This window comes from Erythrolamprus reginae, chromosome 11 (assembly GCF_031021105.1).
Source record: "Erythrolamprus reginae isolate rEryReg1 chromosome 11, rEryReg1.hap1, whole genome shotgun sequence".
NCBI classification, from domain to species: domain Eukaryota; kingdom Metazoa; phylum Chordata; class Lepidosauria; order Squamata; family Dipsadidae; genus Erythrolamprus; species Erythrolamprus reginae.
This window is the reverse complement of record NC_091960.1, coordinates 35,951,454-35,967,640: the sequence shown is the minus strand read 5'-3', so window position 1 is coordinate 35,967,640 and position 16,187 is coordinate 35,951,454. Positions and strand designations below refer to the sequence as shown.

The following is a 16,187-nucleotide window of genomic DNA, read 5'->3' as shown; positions in this document are numbered from 1 at the left end:
TTCTCTAAGTGTCATGATGCTGTTCTCCCATTAAAAATATAGGTTAATATTAGGGGGAAATACACAACAAATGTATAAGAAGAAAAAAAAATGAACATCTAATGCATTCAGAAACATCGCTCACCAAAATGCAGGGGAAAAGCCCAGGAAAAGGAACATGAATTTTCACACGATGAAAGATTATAGATTGTTCCAACCCCTAATTCTATGCGCATTTGTCAATCAGTTTTATAAAGCTGACACCATTTCAAAATGTTCCAATTTTTCAACATTTGGATTCCTGCAGGCAAGCAACCATAATGGTTATTTATAAACCAGCAGCCACTGGCAATGGGGAACTTTTTAAGGCCGTATTTAGCATTCTTAGAAAAAACCATGTGCAATGTTGCCACGGTGAAATCATATCAGGAAGATCAATAGGTTTTCTTGCCCTTCACATTAAACTCTGCATATCACGGAGTCCTCAATTGTAACTGAACCTGCAATTATGATTATTAAATGGTGCCGATAATTAAGTGGATCACTATGTGACCATGCCCAATTCTGTGACCTTTATTTTTTTTGCAGTGGTCATTAAACAGTTGTTCCTCTGATATTCCCCAGAACAACAACCCTGTAAAGTGGAATAGATGAAAGAGAGTGATTGGTCTAAAATCACCCAGCTGGCTTTCAGTCCCAAAGTAGAACTCGTTGTCTCTTAGCTGCTAGCCTGATGCTTTCACCACTTGAGCAAAATTCTTGCAAAAAGCGAAGGTTGGACTAGATCATAGAAACATAGAAGACTGACGGCAGAAAAAGACCTCCTGGTCCATCTAGTCTGCCCTTATACTAATTCCTGTATTTTATCTTACAATGGATATATGTTTATCCCAGTCATGTTTAAATTCAGTTACTGTGGATTTACCAACCACGTCTGCTGGAAGTTTGTTCCAAGGATCTACTACTCTTTCAGTGAAATAATATTTTCTCATGTTGCTTTTGATCTTTCCCCCAACTCACCTCAGATTGTGTTCCTTGTTCACGTGTTCACTTTCCTATTAAAAACACTTCCCTCCTTGATCTTATTTAACCCTTTAACATATTTAAATGTTTCGATCATGTCCCCCCTTTCCCTCCTGTCCTCCAGACTATACAGATTGAGTTCATTGAGTCTTTCCTGATACGTTTTATGCTTAAGACCTTCCACCATTCTTGTAGCCCGTCTTTGGACCCGTTCAATATCTTTTTGTAGGTGAGGTCTCCAGAACTGAACACAGTACTCTAAATGTGGTCTCACCAGCGCTCTATATAGCGGGATCATAATCTCTCTCTTCCTGCTTGTTATTCCTCTAGCTATGCAGCCAAGCATCCTACTTGCTTTTCCTACCGCCCGACCACACTGCTCACCCATTTTGAGACTGTCAGAAATCATGACCCCTAAATCCTTCTCTTCTGACGTTTTTGCTAACACAGAACTGCCAATGCAATACTCAGATTGAGGATTCCTTTTCCCCAAGTGCAGAGATGGGAAATTAATTTTCCCAAGGAGCAGCATAAGAAACTGGGACTGTTCTGGTGGACCGCCAGCCCATGTTGCTGCTGCCCCATTGCAAACACCATGAGCTGGACAGGGAGAGTCCAAGATGAGAAATATCCTTTGGACTGTAAAGTTCTCAGCAGGGTGTCCAACAAACCAAGGAAACAGGGAAATCAGGGAATTTTTAGGGAAATCGGTGGTTCAGGAAATATCAGGGAATTCATTAAAAATGGAATAAATAAGGGGGAAAAAAACAAACTTTATTAAAATGCTTAAAGGTCAGGAAAATATCATGTTAAAAAAACAGATCGCGCTGCCTGGCAGAGTCAAGCAAAAATGAGCATAACTGTGGCAACAACTTGCTTCCTCAGCTACCTGCCGTGTTTCCCTGAAAATAAGACACTGTCTTATATTAATTTTTGCTCCAAAAGTTGTGCTACGTCTTATTTTCGGGGGGTGCCTTATATTTCTCAAAGAAGACAAATTCACAGGCAGAAAAGCTGACACCCCCAAAGAAAGTGTACCGTACAATACACTGATTACGGTACGGTACCTGTCGGTATGGCACCCCCACACACAAACGGCGGCACTTATACGGTACAACAGTATACTCCCGCTATTGCAGCTTCCGGCCACCAGAGGAGCTACAGTCTACGCACTGTAGTGGAGACTGTAATGGCGGTGAGACAGCAGCAGACTGTGTCTGCTGTACTGGACGGTACAAAGCGATGGAAGGGGCCAGCAGGGGACGCCACATTATTACAGTACCGCTATGAACAGCTTTGAATGGTACCATATGTTTTCCCACCGTACCGTATGTAAACTTGGCTACGCCTTATTTTCAGGGGGTGCCTTATATTAGCAAATTCTGCAAAACCTCTGACATGCCTTACTTTCGGGGTACGTCATATTTTCGGGGAAACAGGGTATATTTCGCCATGGCTTAGTTGTTTGGCTACCAAAATTTTTACTACCCCACTGTGGGCGTGGCTTATGCAGGACACCCTGCATTTTCTTTCAACATCTTTCAGTGAAAATTGGGTGCTCTAGGGTGGAGCTCCATTTTCGCTACCCCTCTGCGTTCCTCACCATCTGGGCAGTAACCTACCCCTGCCATTTGGTATGATGTCATCTTTGACCACGCCTTAATGAGATCACAAGTTACAGGCAAGTGTCAGGGGAACATCGGGGAATTTCAGAGTGCTTTCCCCCTGGACACCCTGTCTCAGGTTTGGAGAAGGTGATGTCCACAGTCCATCCAGCTCTTTACTTCCCATAATCTTGCTGTTAGCATTAGCACAGCTTGTGAGCCGCTCCGAGTCTTCAGAGAGGGGCAGCATACAAATCTAATAAATTATTATTTATTATTTATTTATTTATTTATTAGATTTGTATGCCACCCCTCTCCGTAGACTCGGGGCAGCTAACAACAGTAAAAAGACAATATGAACAAATCTACTATTAAAAGTAATGTAAAAAACCCCAATTTAAGAAACCAATCATACATACAGACATACCATGCATCAATTTTATAAGCCTAGGGGGAAGGGAATATCTCAGTTCCCCCATGCCTGACGACAGAGGTGGGTTTTAAGGAGCTTACGAAAGGCAAGGAGGGTGGGGGCAACTCTGATATCTGGGGGGAGTTGGTTATTATTATTATTAATAGCATTTAGATTATATACTGCTTCCTAGTACTTTTACAGCCCTCCCTAAGCGGTTTACAGAATCAGCATATTGCTCCCAACAATCTGGGCCCTCGTTTTACCCACCTTGGAAAGATGGAAGACTGAGTCCACCATGAGCCGGTGGTGAGATTTGAACTGCTGAACTAACTAACTGCTAGCAGTTAACCGAAGTATTCAATTCAATTCAATTTATTAGATTTGTATGCCGCCCCTCTCCGAAGACTCGGGGCGGCTCACAACAATAATAAAAACAGTATAACAACGGAACAAATCTAATAATAAAATTATATTAAAAAACCCCAACAATTTAAAAACCATACAGCACATACATACCAAGCATAAAACATAAGAAAGCCTGGGGGAAATGTCTTAATTCTCCCATGCCTGGCGATATAGGTGGGTCTTGAGTAACTTGCAAAAGACAAGGAGGGTGGGGGCCGTTCTAATCTCCGGGGGGAGTTGATTCCAGAGGGCCGGGGCCACCACAGAGAAGGCTCTTCCCCTGGGGCCTGCCAAACGACATTGTTTGGTCGACGGGACCCGGAGAAGGCCAACTCTCTGGGACCTTATCGGCCACTGGGATTCGTGCAGTAGAAGGCGGTTCTGGACTCTAACCACTAGGTCACCCCGGCTGTTTACTCTGTTCAGACTTGGGAAGACTTGGTCTGTGTACCCAACTCTGTGTTCTCTTTAGTAGTGAGATCAATGCAGCCTTGGTACATTCACTCTCGTTTTTCATAGCTTATCCTATGACTCAGCCTCGATATTAAATCAAATTTCTTGGCACAAAGGAAGCTGTGGGCAATGTCCTACTTCACATACCGATTGCAAATGATCACCAATGGCAGACCTACACAGGAGTCGGGTCGTTGCAGCGTGACGTCACGGAGAGCACCCAAGCCAGATGCCAACCCAGATGTTATTTTCCTTCAAATCATCTGCAGGGCCCCCCCCCCATTATTTTTTACAGGAGGTCTTTCAATTAAGAGCAGCTCCTGGGTGCTGCCAAGTACATTGTGTTTCAAAGTTGCAGCGCTATTAATTTCACTTGTTTGCTATTGCAAAGCACAGGTACACACACTGCTAATATCACAAAGAAAATCCAGCCAGGGAATTGATAGGCGCATGAAACTGCGTCAATGTGCAGTTTGCCCTAGAGCAGGAATTCCTCTGGTCTGCGGACCACTACTGGGCCATGGCATGGTGGCAACCAGGCTGTGCAAGTGGCAGATGAGCATAGGAGGCTCCATTTGCACAAGCGGTGTGAGCACACGCAAAACTATCCATTCTTTTCCCCCTGGAGTTAGCCAGAAAGGTCCGGGACAGGTTCCCTAGAGCAGCGTTCCCCAACCTTGGCAACTTGAAGATATTTGGACTTCAACTCCCAGCGAAGGCTGGCTGGGGACTTCTGGGAGTTGAAGTCCAGATATCTTCAAGTTGCCAAGGTTGGGAAACACTTCCCTAGAGAATATTTTTGACCTGCTTTTTGATCAGGGTGGGCTTTTACAAAAGTAATTACTGCAATCACGATGTTAATCTGTTGTTCCTTCTTCTCAAAAGCTCCGGGTTTAATCCCGGCCTCTCTTGTCTTGGATTTGCTTAGCCTTTCTCGGGGACGTGGTGGAAATCTAACTTAGCCAGACTGACACTTGTAATTCCAACAGATTACGAAAGCAACAGACTGGGAAAAAAGGACACTCTGGCTAAGTGGGGACATTGGTTCAGAAAGGTACAAGGCGGCGTTCACACATCAAAACAACAGGTAGCCCTCAACCTTGTGACCACTCGAAGTTACAACAATGTGAAAAAATGGATTAGGACCATTTTTCTCACAATTAGAATAGAATAGAATTCTTTATTGGCCAAGTGTGATTGGACACACAAGGAATTTGTCTTTGGTGCAGATGCTCTTAGTGGACATAAAAGAAAATATAGATTTCTCAAGAATCATGTGGTACAACACTTAATGATTGTCATAGGGGTCAAATAAGCAATGAAGAAGCAATATTAATAAAAAATCTTAGGATACAAGCAACAAGGTACAGTCATACAGTCCTAAGTGGGAGGAAAAGGATGATAGGAATGATGAGAAAAACTAGTAGAAATAGAAGTGCAGACTTAGTAAAAAGTCTGACAGTGTTGAGGGAATTATTTGTTTAGCAGAGTGATGGCGTTCAGGGAAAAAATGTTATTGTGTCTAGTTCTCTTGGCGTGCAGTGCTGTGTAGTGATGTTTTGAGGGTAGGAGTTGAAACAATTTGTGTCCAGCATACGAGGGATCAGTAAATATGAGTGAGATTTTGCTTCTGCACATGCACAGGAAGCAAAATCTTGCGAGAGGCTGAATTTTTTTTTTTGCTTTCGTGTATATGTGAAAGCAAAAAATTGGCAAAAATCAAGTTTCTCTTGCGCACCTCTCTTCTCGTGAGATTTCGCTTCTTGCGTATGTGCAGCATCCAAATCTTGCTTGCATGTGAACTCGCCCTGGCCGGTCACCTGGATCTGTGTGGACAGCTCCATTTTTGCTACCGGTATACAGTGTGGTGCATACCGGCTAGCAACCTGGTTGTATCTCTTTCTCTTTGTTGGGAAAGGGCTTTTCAGATTTGTCACAGGTGGCCTCTTTGACTTGAAAAAAACACCGGAAAGTCCAGTGGCTTCTTGAAATACAGGGTGCGTCCCAAAAGTAATGCATCAGGGCGACAGTTATTGTAAACCTCTGCGCGCCGACCGTGTCACGGAAAAAATGGAATCGGAAATTTCAAGTGAATTTTGCAATGTATAGAAATTGAACCTGATTATTTGGACAACGTCATCACTGGTGATGAAACCTGGGGTTTTGAATGCAACCAAGAAACAAAACGCCAAAGCTCTGAGTGGCACACTGACCAGTCCCCCAAGCCCCAAAAGGCAGGAATGAGCAAATCAAAAGTGAAAACAATGCTCATTGTCTTTTTCGACAGTAAAGGTGTTGTCCATAATGAGTTTGTTCCTCAAGGAAAGACAGTTAATGCTGCCTACTACGTGGATGTGCTGGAAAGACTCCGAAAAAGGGTCATCAGGACGAGAAAAGACATCTCCGCTACCTGGCAACTCCATCACGACAACGCGCCTTGCCACAACGTGCTACGAGTCTGTGAGTTCCTGGCCAAACACCAGGTGCCAATGCTGCCCAACTTTCTATAGTCCTGATGTCGCCCTAGCAGACTTCTTTTTGTTCCCAGCCCTGAAAGGAACCCATTTTTCATCCATAGAAGAAATCCAATCAGCCGTGACGAAGACCTTGCGAGAGGTCCCCGAAGACGCCTTCCAGGGCGCGTACTGGTCACGGCAGAGTCACTGGAAAAAATGTGTAGAAGCCCAAGGACAGTACTTTGAAGAATTTTAAGTGTTTGTGCAAATTTGTTCAATAAATTACTTTTTTAAAAAAAGTGCATTACTTTTGGAATGCACCCTGTAGCTCTTCTGGGACAACCACGATCTGGATGATTGACAATCTCCGGAGACATTTTTGCACAATTTTCACAGGTGTGTCCTCCAGCAGAGTTGTGCTGCTTCTCCCCGACCTGCAAAGGGCTAAATATTTATTTCTGGCTCTTTCTCCCCGACCTGCAATGAAGGCTTGTGTAGGAAACTCTTTCTTTCCTCACACATCAGCTTGTTATCTTGATGGGAGTCAAATTTCTGACTGGGGTCACTGAAGTCTCTTCTTAGTATCTGGTTCTTGCATCAGTGGTGCTAATAGCCCTGTCATTCAGGTGAGGGCTGCCGAGAGAAATCTGAGCATCGCCCTTCCGGGTCCATGGAGGGTGAAGTGCGAATTCAGCGCCATGCACATGTTCCTGAGAAGACACTACCACCCACCTTTTTTTTTTTTTTTTACTGCTGCTTGATCCAGCTTTTGCAGCAATTTACAGGTAGTCCTGGACTTACAAACACAATGGAGCCCCAAATTTTGGTTCCTAAGTGAAACCCCCTACATTGCCTGCATTGTTTTGGTGCCTCTAAGATAGAGGGAAATTGTCAGAAAGGAGAAGGAGTTTACTAAGACAAGGCTGCCCCCCAAAAGATTTGAACCCACCCCTGTTAAGGCAGGAATTCAGTTTCCTGTGTGAATCGTTCAAAATTATCCAGTGTTTCATGTTGTTGTTGTTTTGTCCAATACACAATGAGGGTTTTAGTGGGTATATATCTATATACACATAGTAAAATACATGATGAAGGTTATAGAGGAGATACTCATAGTAAAATATCTCTAAGAAATAATAGAAAAGAAGGTATAGTAATAGAACATATCAATGAAAGAATAGAAGAAGAGATATAGGAATAGAGGAAAGGTAGAGGAGATATAGGAGAGCAATAGGACAGGGGACGGAAGGCACTCTAGTGCACTTGTACTCGCCCCTTACTGACCTCTTAGGAATCTGGATAGGTCAACCGTAGATAATCTATGGGTAAAGTGTTGGGGGTTTGGGGATGACACTGTGGAGTCCGGTAATGAGTTCCACGCTTCGGCAATTCGGTTACTGAAGTCATATTTTTTACAGTCAAGTTTGGAGCGGTTAATATTAAGTTTAAATCTGTTGTGTGCTCTTGTGTTGTTGTGGTTGAAGCTGAAGTAGTCGCCAACAGGCAGGACGTTGCAGCATATGATCTTGTGGGCAATACTTAGATCTTGTTTAAGGTGTCTTAATTCTAAACTTTCTAGGGCCAGGATTGAAAGTCTAGTCTCGTAGGGGATTCTATTTCGAGTGGAGGAGTGAAGGGCTTTTTTGGTGAAGTATCTTTGGATATTTTCAAGGGTGTTAATGTCTGAGATGTGATATGTCTAAGGCAGGACTAGAATTCACTTCCTCCCTCCTGGGGATTGGCTCAAATTTACCCAATCTTTCATGCCTAAGGGTGGACTTTCCTTTTAAAAGCAGTCCCACCCTTGACCTCTCAATCAGTTGGTTGTTTGTAGGAACCCACTTGGAGGGTTAAAACGGCCTGTAATACATAGGAATCAAAGTTGTAGAAAGCTTTAAAAATGCTATGAATGTGAACCGATGGTTTTTATTTTGAATTTTTGCAAACTCTTCCCATTTCCCAACCGGGGAAGCTAAGTCTGGAAGAGAGACCTTCGAAACCCAAAGGAGGCTCCCTTGGTTTTCATGCAAAGCTTCTTATATGTTTGATCTTTCCGAGTCACAAAATGTGCTCCACGGTGTGTCTTTTAAAGCCCCTCAGCGATCAGCCACCAGGGACCTGAGTGTATGAAACAGTGTGCCCAGGTGCATAAACTGACACAAAGTTCAGTCTTTATTTATTATTCCCCCTATTGCCACAATTCATCTGGAATAAAAAAAAACAACTATTGATTTTTCTCCTCTTTGACAGTTGCTCTACGCTTACCTTTTATAGAAGCAAATTGGCTCTGGGACCAGTACAATTCCTGCAAAGGCCTCTACTCAACATGGTCGCTTAGTCCTAATAGCAATGTGTCTTCCTTCCTTCCTTCCTTCCTTCCTTCCTTCCTTCCTTCCTTCCTTCCTTCCTTCCTTCCTCTGCCTTGTAACTATCAAATCCCAGTAAGGAAGGGTGTGGCTAGCTGATGAGGCCAGAACAAGGCCAAAATGGTGCCATCCTAGTCTCCCTTAATTTTAAAATTTCAGCTAAAAACATTTGATACATACAGAATATAGTTGTCGGCTATGAATAAATTAACTGCCTTGTAATGGTCCTGGGTTGGGCCTAGAGGCAAAAAGGAGCTTTGACGTTCCTTCAATATACCAGGGTGATCCAACATAAAAAAACATATATATATTCCATATTTACAGCAGCACGAAGCTTAAAACTTCAGCCTGATGATGGTGAATGTGATTTCACCGAAACGTCGCATAGACACTCAAAATATTACACGGGGCAAAACCCGAACTGAGAACAATCTACACACACACACACATGTATGTATGTATGTATGTATGTATGTATGTATGTGTGTATGTGTGTATGTGTGTACAGTATATGTGTATATGTATATGTATATGTATATGTAGTGGTTGGGGGTAAGGAGAGCTCCAGTTCACCAGTGAATGTTTTATTTTGTTGAGATTTATGAACATTGATTTGAAAATCCGAATGAATTTAAAAGCAATTTCAGCAAGTATCAACCCACAACTAGATTGTATCATTAAGCAACAGTTGTCACCGCAGCAATAAACCTGCTATTTGCTGGGAAAGATAGTGGTTTGAATAAAAGGGGCAATTGTAGAGTCTCGGCAAAAATCTTTCTTTCAGCTGGAGGTACAAAGATGCTTCGAAATTTAGATTTCTCGGAATGAATCTTGACAGACAGCGTTCCAGTTATCAGAATCAATGATTGTGACCTAATACACAGCTTGTGTGAAGCCATGGCTGTTTAATCACAGCTGGTTCGCCAACTGCAATTAACTGTGTTCCAGCAACACATAAAAATATAAATTTCCAGCTTTTCCTCTTATCCGGACCATTTCATTCTCCTGAAAAACCACTTAAGCGCTTTTATTGTAGTTGATGGCTGATGAAAGTTACATTTGTATAGGAAAGGAGTAATAAAAGCAGAAGTGTTTCTAGTTATTTATTGTGCTCATCCATAAAACATTTCACTGATCACAGCAAATTTACCTGCATTATAGTAAATTCTGCGAATATGGCATGGAAGATTGTAAGAATAACAACAATCGCAGATTTCTACTTACTGTAAAACCCTTGTGGACCCCCAGAGGTCCCTAAAGCCCAGATTCAGAACCTCTCGTAAATCATGGTTTAGAAGCCAGGGGGACGTTTTGCAAAATGAGCTAAACTCTAATGAATTTACAGTGGTACCTCGACTTAAGAACTTAATTCGTTCCGTGACCAGGTTCTTAAGTAGAAATGTTCTTAAGTAGAAGCAATTTTTCCCATAGGAATCAATGTAAAAGCAAATAATGTGTGCTAACCCATTAGGAAAGAAATAAAAGCTCGGAATTTGGGTGGGAGGAGGAGGAGGAAGAAGAGGAGGAGGACAGTCGCTGCCGAAGGAAGAAGGTGAGGGGAGGGGAATAAAAAAAAATCCAAAATTTTAAGTCTTAAAAAATAAAACGAGGCGAGGAGGAGCACACGCCTCCAATACACCCAGTGCGTGGCTGCCTCCCATACACTTCCCCCTGTACACTGGCTGCTGCTACCTGCTTCCTCTTCCTTCCCATGCTGAAGGGCTGCCTTCTCCTCTCACTTGCTAAGTTTGTAGCCAGCACCTTTCCTTCACTGTGGTGACTCCTCGGCTGCCCAGATCGAAGGGAGCGTTTCTTTTCTCTGGGCGCTGGTAGAGATTTATTCCCTCTCCAAGTGCCCAGAGAAAGGAAAATGCTTCGTTCACTCTGGGCTGCCAAAGCCTCCTTAAGCGCCACCGAAAAGCTCCTCTGGCAGCCCAGAATAGCCCGAGATAGCTGGGATTAAAGGGGGAATGGCAGGAAACTGGCTGGGCCTTTGTGCCGCTCTCAAATTTCCTGGAAAATTTTTCCGGGCTCGGGTTCTTAAGTAGAAAATGATTCTTAAGTAGAGGCAAAAAGATCTTGTTTCATGGGTTTTTTCTTGTTGGCCTGGAGGGTTATTAATTCTTCTGAAGTGTGGCTCCGGTTAACGAGACTGTCAAAGCTCTTTGACCCCAGAGGGAAAGTCAAGATGTTAATTAAAGCCCCTCCTTCTCCCAGAGAAAACAGTAAAAGCCTGGATCGATAGAGCAGCGGCAGTCACCTTGCGTCCTTGAAGGAACCTGCCACTGTATTCTCTGCACGGAGAGATGGAGGCCGGGGGTGAATGTGGCGGCACAATTAGGAATCTCCCCAGTCGGGTCCTCTGTGCAATTTCCGATGCTCTCCGAAATGCGAATGAGGGGGTGAAAGCAAGGCAGGGCAGCCATTCGGGCAAGGAGAAGGTGTTAAGTCTTGACCTGGTGCTCTCTGGATCTGCCAGGTCTTGGCCCCCAGCGTTCTCAGCCCAGAGGTGGGAATTTAGTCCTTCCATTTCTGAAAAGGGTCAAGCTGGAGAGAAACAAATGTTTGATCTGCGAGATGTTGGACAACTTTGGCAAAGGTCCTGGTTTAACCTCTTTTTAAACACAGTTGAAAGATTTATTATTTTATTTATTTATTTTGTCCAATACACAATAATGCACAATGAAGGTTATAGAGGATGTAGTAGAGAAGAAATATGAGATATAGGAGACACCATAGTGCAGGGGACGGAAGGCACTCTAGTGCGCTTATGCACGCCCCTTATTGACCTCTTAGGAATCTGGAGAGGTCAACCATTTATAGTTTAAGGGTAAAGTGTTGGGGGTTAGGGGAAGATACTACGGAGTCCGGTAATGAGTTCCACGCTTCGACAACCCGATTACTAAATTCATATTTTTTAGTCAAGTTTGGAGCGGTTAATATTAAGCTTGAATCTGTTGTGTGCTCTTGTGTTGTTGTGGTTGAAGCTGAGGTAGCCTTTGACAGGCAGGACATTGCAGCATATGATTTATTTATTTATTTATTTATTTATTAAATTTGTATGCCGCCCCTCTCCGTAGACTCGGGGCGGCTCACAGCAGTAATAGAAAAACAATATACAATACAAATCTAATAATTAAAACTAAAAACCCATAATTTAAAAAACATGCATACATGATCTTTTGGGCAATACTTAGGTGTCGTAGTTCTAACCTTTCAAGACCCAGGATTGAAAGTCTAGTCTCGTAGGGAATTCTGTTTCGAGTGGAGGAGTGAAGGGCTCTTTTGGTGAAGTATCTTTGGACATTTTCAAGGGTGTTAATGTCTGAGATGCGATGTGGGTTCCAAATAGATGAGCTGTATTCGAGGATGGGTCTGGCGAAAGTTTTGTAAGCTCTGGTAAGTAGTGTGAGATTTCCAGAGCAGAAGCCACATAGGATTAGGTTTACAACTCTTGAAGCCTTCTTGGCAATGTTGTTGGAGTGGGCTTTGGCACTTAGATCTTTAGTGATTAGTATTATTATTAGATTTTTTTTGGCAAGCCAACAGTGATCCAGAGGATTACATTTAGGAGGGTGGCTCTCTTAACACCCCCAATTGAGCCTGGCACCCTTTTATGGGTTCATAGCAGGGGTGGGCTACTGCCCACATGGGGGGACGACGTAGTAAGGTAGCAAAAATGGAACTCCAGAGCACCCAATTTGCACTGAAAGAAACTCCCCCCTTTTCATCTTTTTTTCCTTCAAAGTAAACAAACACACACACACAAACAAACAAACAAACAAACAAATGACTTTTTTTCAAAATTAAAACTTTCTAATACATCTTTGACTTCTTTTACATACAGGCTTTAAATTTCAGTATTATGTTTTACTTTGGTTTTTGTTGATCCGAAAGATTTGGTGTTATGGGAATGCCGACTTATATATTAATATGAAAAAGCTTTTGTTTTACTCACACCCTTTTCTTCGGCCATCTGAAGTTGTTCCAGCCGCACTTTCAGAGCTGCCCATAAAAGCAAACACACACACACACAAACACACACACAAGCTGCATGGGCTCATTGAGGAACAGCCCTGCTAGGTAGTGTTGTGGTTAGCTCTGGCCCAGCTCCTGCCCCAAGGACTGTGGATGTGGGGGAGACAACCACATGCTGCAGGCCTGTTTTGCCCCCGGTGGAATCTGATGAGGAAGGCTCCTCTGACCAAGAAGACATGAGTGACAGGGAGGAGGAGAGTGGGGCAGACAGCTCAGAAGGAGATCAATTCTCTAGCTCCTCCTTGGATTCGGAACAAGAGTTAATGATACAGCCACGCATGCGGAGAGCGATGCATAGGCAACAACAACTGAGAGATTATTTGCAAAGAAAATGAGGCCACCTGTGGTTGGGTGGGGCTGTGGTCATTAGTGAGGCTGCTATAAAGAGCAGCCTGTGGGTTTGGCCATTGTGGAGGATTATCTGATCGTTGTGTTTCGTGACTGCTTTACTGACTTTGACCTTTTGTGTGCTGATTTTCCCCCGCTTTGAAACTAAACCAGAGCAAAGTGTGTTTCACTTTGTGACAAAAGAAGGACTGTGAATTGCCTCCCAGCTGCAAGCTAAGTATCTCAGAACTGATAAGGGACTTGTACAAATTACCAGTTTGGTTGGAGACGAGTGCTCTTTGCTATACCAAAACAGGGCTTAGTTTAAGTGACTTTTCATTATAAAGAACATTGTTTTGAAGTTTCAAACGTGTGTATGTGTCTGAAATTTGTACCTGTGAATTTTTGGGAGACGTCTACCAGAGAGCCCGACAGAACAGGTAGTTCCTTCCTACTTAGCCTTAATGTCTGCAAATGTCCTGAGTCCAGGCAGGAAATGTTATTCTGCAATGAAAATTTGCCTGCTTTGTTTCCACCCTCCCCTCTTTCTCCTTGTTTATTTTCCTATTTATATGCAGATCTTTCCAGGTAGCTCTGCGAGAGTGGCTCATTTGTCTTAGTGTCAGGGGCTGCCTTCCTGGCTCTGGAGAGAGAGATGGGGAGCGTGGGTTGGGACACCTGAACAGGTCTGCCTATTTTCCACACTCTCTAGCTATATTACACTTTCAGCCCCCAGCTGTGTATGACAGCCACTGACAGTCTGTGACAGCTCATCAAGAGTCCGAAAGTCCCTGTAGGCCAACACCTGCCCAGGTCCAAGGCAGCTTGGTTTTCCAAACGGCAAGGAGAGGACGCTAGCTTTTCCTTATTTATTTATTTATTTTATTCCGATGACCCGTTTTACAAAAATGCACAAAAAGTAGCATCCTTCAGTTTATTTATTTTATTTTATTTTATTTATTTATTGGATTTGTATGCCGCCCCTCTCCGTAGACTCGGGGCGGCTAACAACAGTAATAAAAACAGCATATAACAATCCAATATTAAAACAGTTCTTGATAGGGAGGCTGCTTGGATTAGAAGCTCGAGAAAGAAGTGGTTATAGATTATAACCATTATAGAAAAGATTACAGCTTGTGCGGAAATGGATAAATTAACGTTGGAAATTAAAAACAAAGAAGAATCTGATTTTTTTCAAATGTTGGGATATGTTCTACCGGTGGTTAGGAAAAAGGAAAAAGTAATTAATGTACATCTGAATAATATTTAATTGATAAAGTTATTGCCAGGTAATAGAATTTATAGTTAAACATAAAGATATAAGATGACTCATATGACATAATAACAATAACAATAACAATATATTAGATTTGTATGCCGCCCCTCTCCGAGGACTCACAACAATAAAACATCATATACAAATCCAATGTTAAAACAGTCTTTAAACCCCCTCCCCCTATTAAAACAGTCATACAGCCCAAACACACCATCCATAAAATCAAAGGCAGGTAAGGATATATCAGTTCTTCCATGCCTGGTGACATAGATGAGTTTTCAAAAGTTTGCGAAAGGCAAGGAGGGTGGGGGCAGTCCTAATCCCAGGGAGGAGCTGATTCCAGAGGGCTGGGGCCATCACAGGAAAGGCTCTTCCCCTGAGTCCTGCCAGATGGCATTGTTCCGTTGACGGGACCCGGAGAAGGCCAACTCTGTGGGACCTAATCGGTCGCTGGGATAATAATAATAATAATTTATTAGATTTGTATGCCACCCCTCTCCGAAAACTTGAACACCTGGTTCTTATCTAGAAAAGTTCTTAAGTACAGGCACCAGTGCACAGCTGATAGATGTGTACAATAGCTTGTAGGTAGCAGCTACTAAAAACACCAGTGGAAAAGCCCCATTATGCCATTAGGGCATGTTGAACACACTTTCAGCCCTTCAGAAAAAACTGTGTTTTTCAAGCCTGGCAACTTTAAGATACATGGTGAGACCACATTTGGAATACTGTGTTCAGTTCTGGAGACCTCACCTACAAAAAGATATTGACAAAATTGAATGAGTCCAAAGACGGGCTACAAGAATGGGGGAAGGTCTTAAGTATAAAACGTATCAGGAAAGGCTTCATGAACTCAATCTGTATAGTCTGGAGGACAGAAGGAAAAGGGGGGACATGATAGAAACATTTAAATATGTTAAAGGGTTAAATAAGGTCCAGGAGGGAAGTGTTTTTAATAGGAAAGTGAACACAAGAACAAGGGGACACAATCTGAAGTTAGTTGGGGGAAAGATCAAAAGCAACGTGAGAAAATATTATTTCACTGAAAGAGTAGTAGATCCTTGGAACAAACTTCCAGCAGACGTGGTAGATAAATCCACAGTCACTGAATTTAAACATGCCTGGGATAAACATATATCCATCCTAAGATAAAATACAGGGAATAGTATAAGGGCAGACTAGATGGACCATGAGGTCCTTTTCTGCCATCAGACTTCTATGTTTCTATGTTTCTATACATGGATGTCAATTCCCAGAATTCTCTAGCCAGCATTCTGGGAATTGACATCTCTGTGATCTTAATGTTGCCAACCTTGAAAAACATTGAATTAAATCCTGAAACCACAAAAGCTTCGATAAAGCAAAAATACCATACATTAAAAAAAAGGTGGGGGCTAAGATTCTTCATCTTATAAGACAGCTTTATGCTGGTGTCTTGGAATTTGTTCTGTTTCTTTCAGTGACTATGGGATTCCTTGTACAGCTGGCAACTCTGCCGGGTTTCCACTCCCTTGTCAGGTTGGAAAATTGCCCAGTTCTTCCACTGTGTCTCCTGTGGGGTTTACGAGGCCAAGGCCGGACTCTTTATGACACTATAAACAGCACTTACCCGTGTCCAGGATGTTTGTGCTTAACGGCTTGGTAGATTGAAAAGAGAATGTGGCATGCAGGATTGGTGGTGGGGGGGATCTGAGCTTCAAGGAAGTCAAACTTCTGCTGCTTTAAGAAGTACAGTGGGACCTCGACTTAAGACCTTAATTCGTTCCGTGACCAGGTTCTTAAGTAGAAATGTTCTTAAGTATAAGCAATTTTTCCCATAGGAATCAATGGAAAAGCAAATAATGTGTG

The 16,187-nt window shown here is 42.8% G+C and overlaps 1 protein-coding gene across 1 annotated transcript in view; it reads left to right on the top strand.

Moving 5' to 3' along the window:
• ADGRB2 (adhesion G protein-coupled receptor B2) overlaps positions 1-16,187 on the top strand; it is a 251,233-nt gene that overhangs the window by 30,209 nt on the left and 204,837 nt on the right. The gene's annotated exons all lie outside the window — the stretch shown is intronic.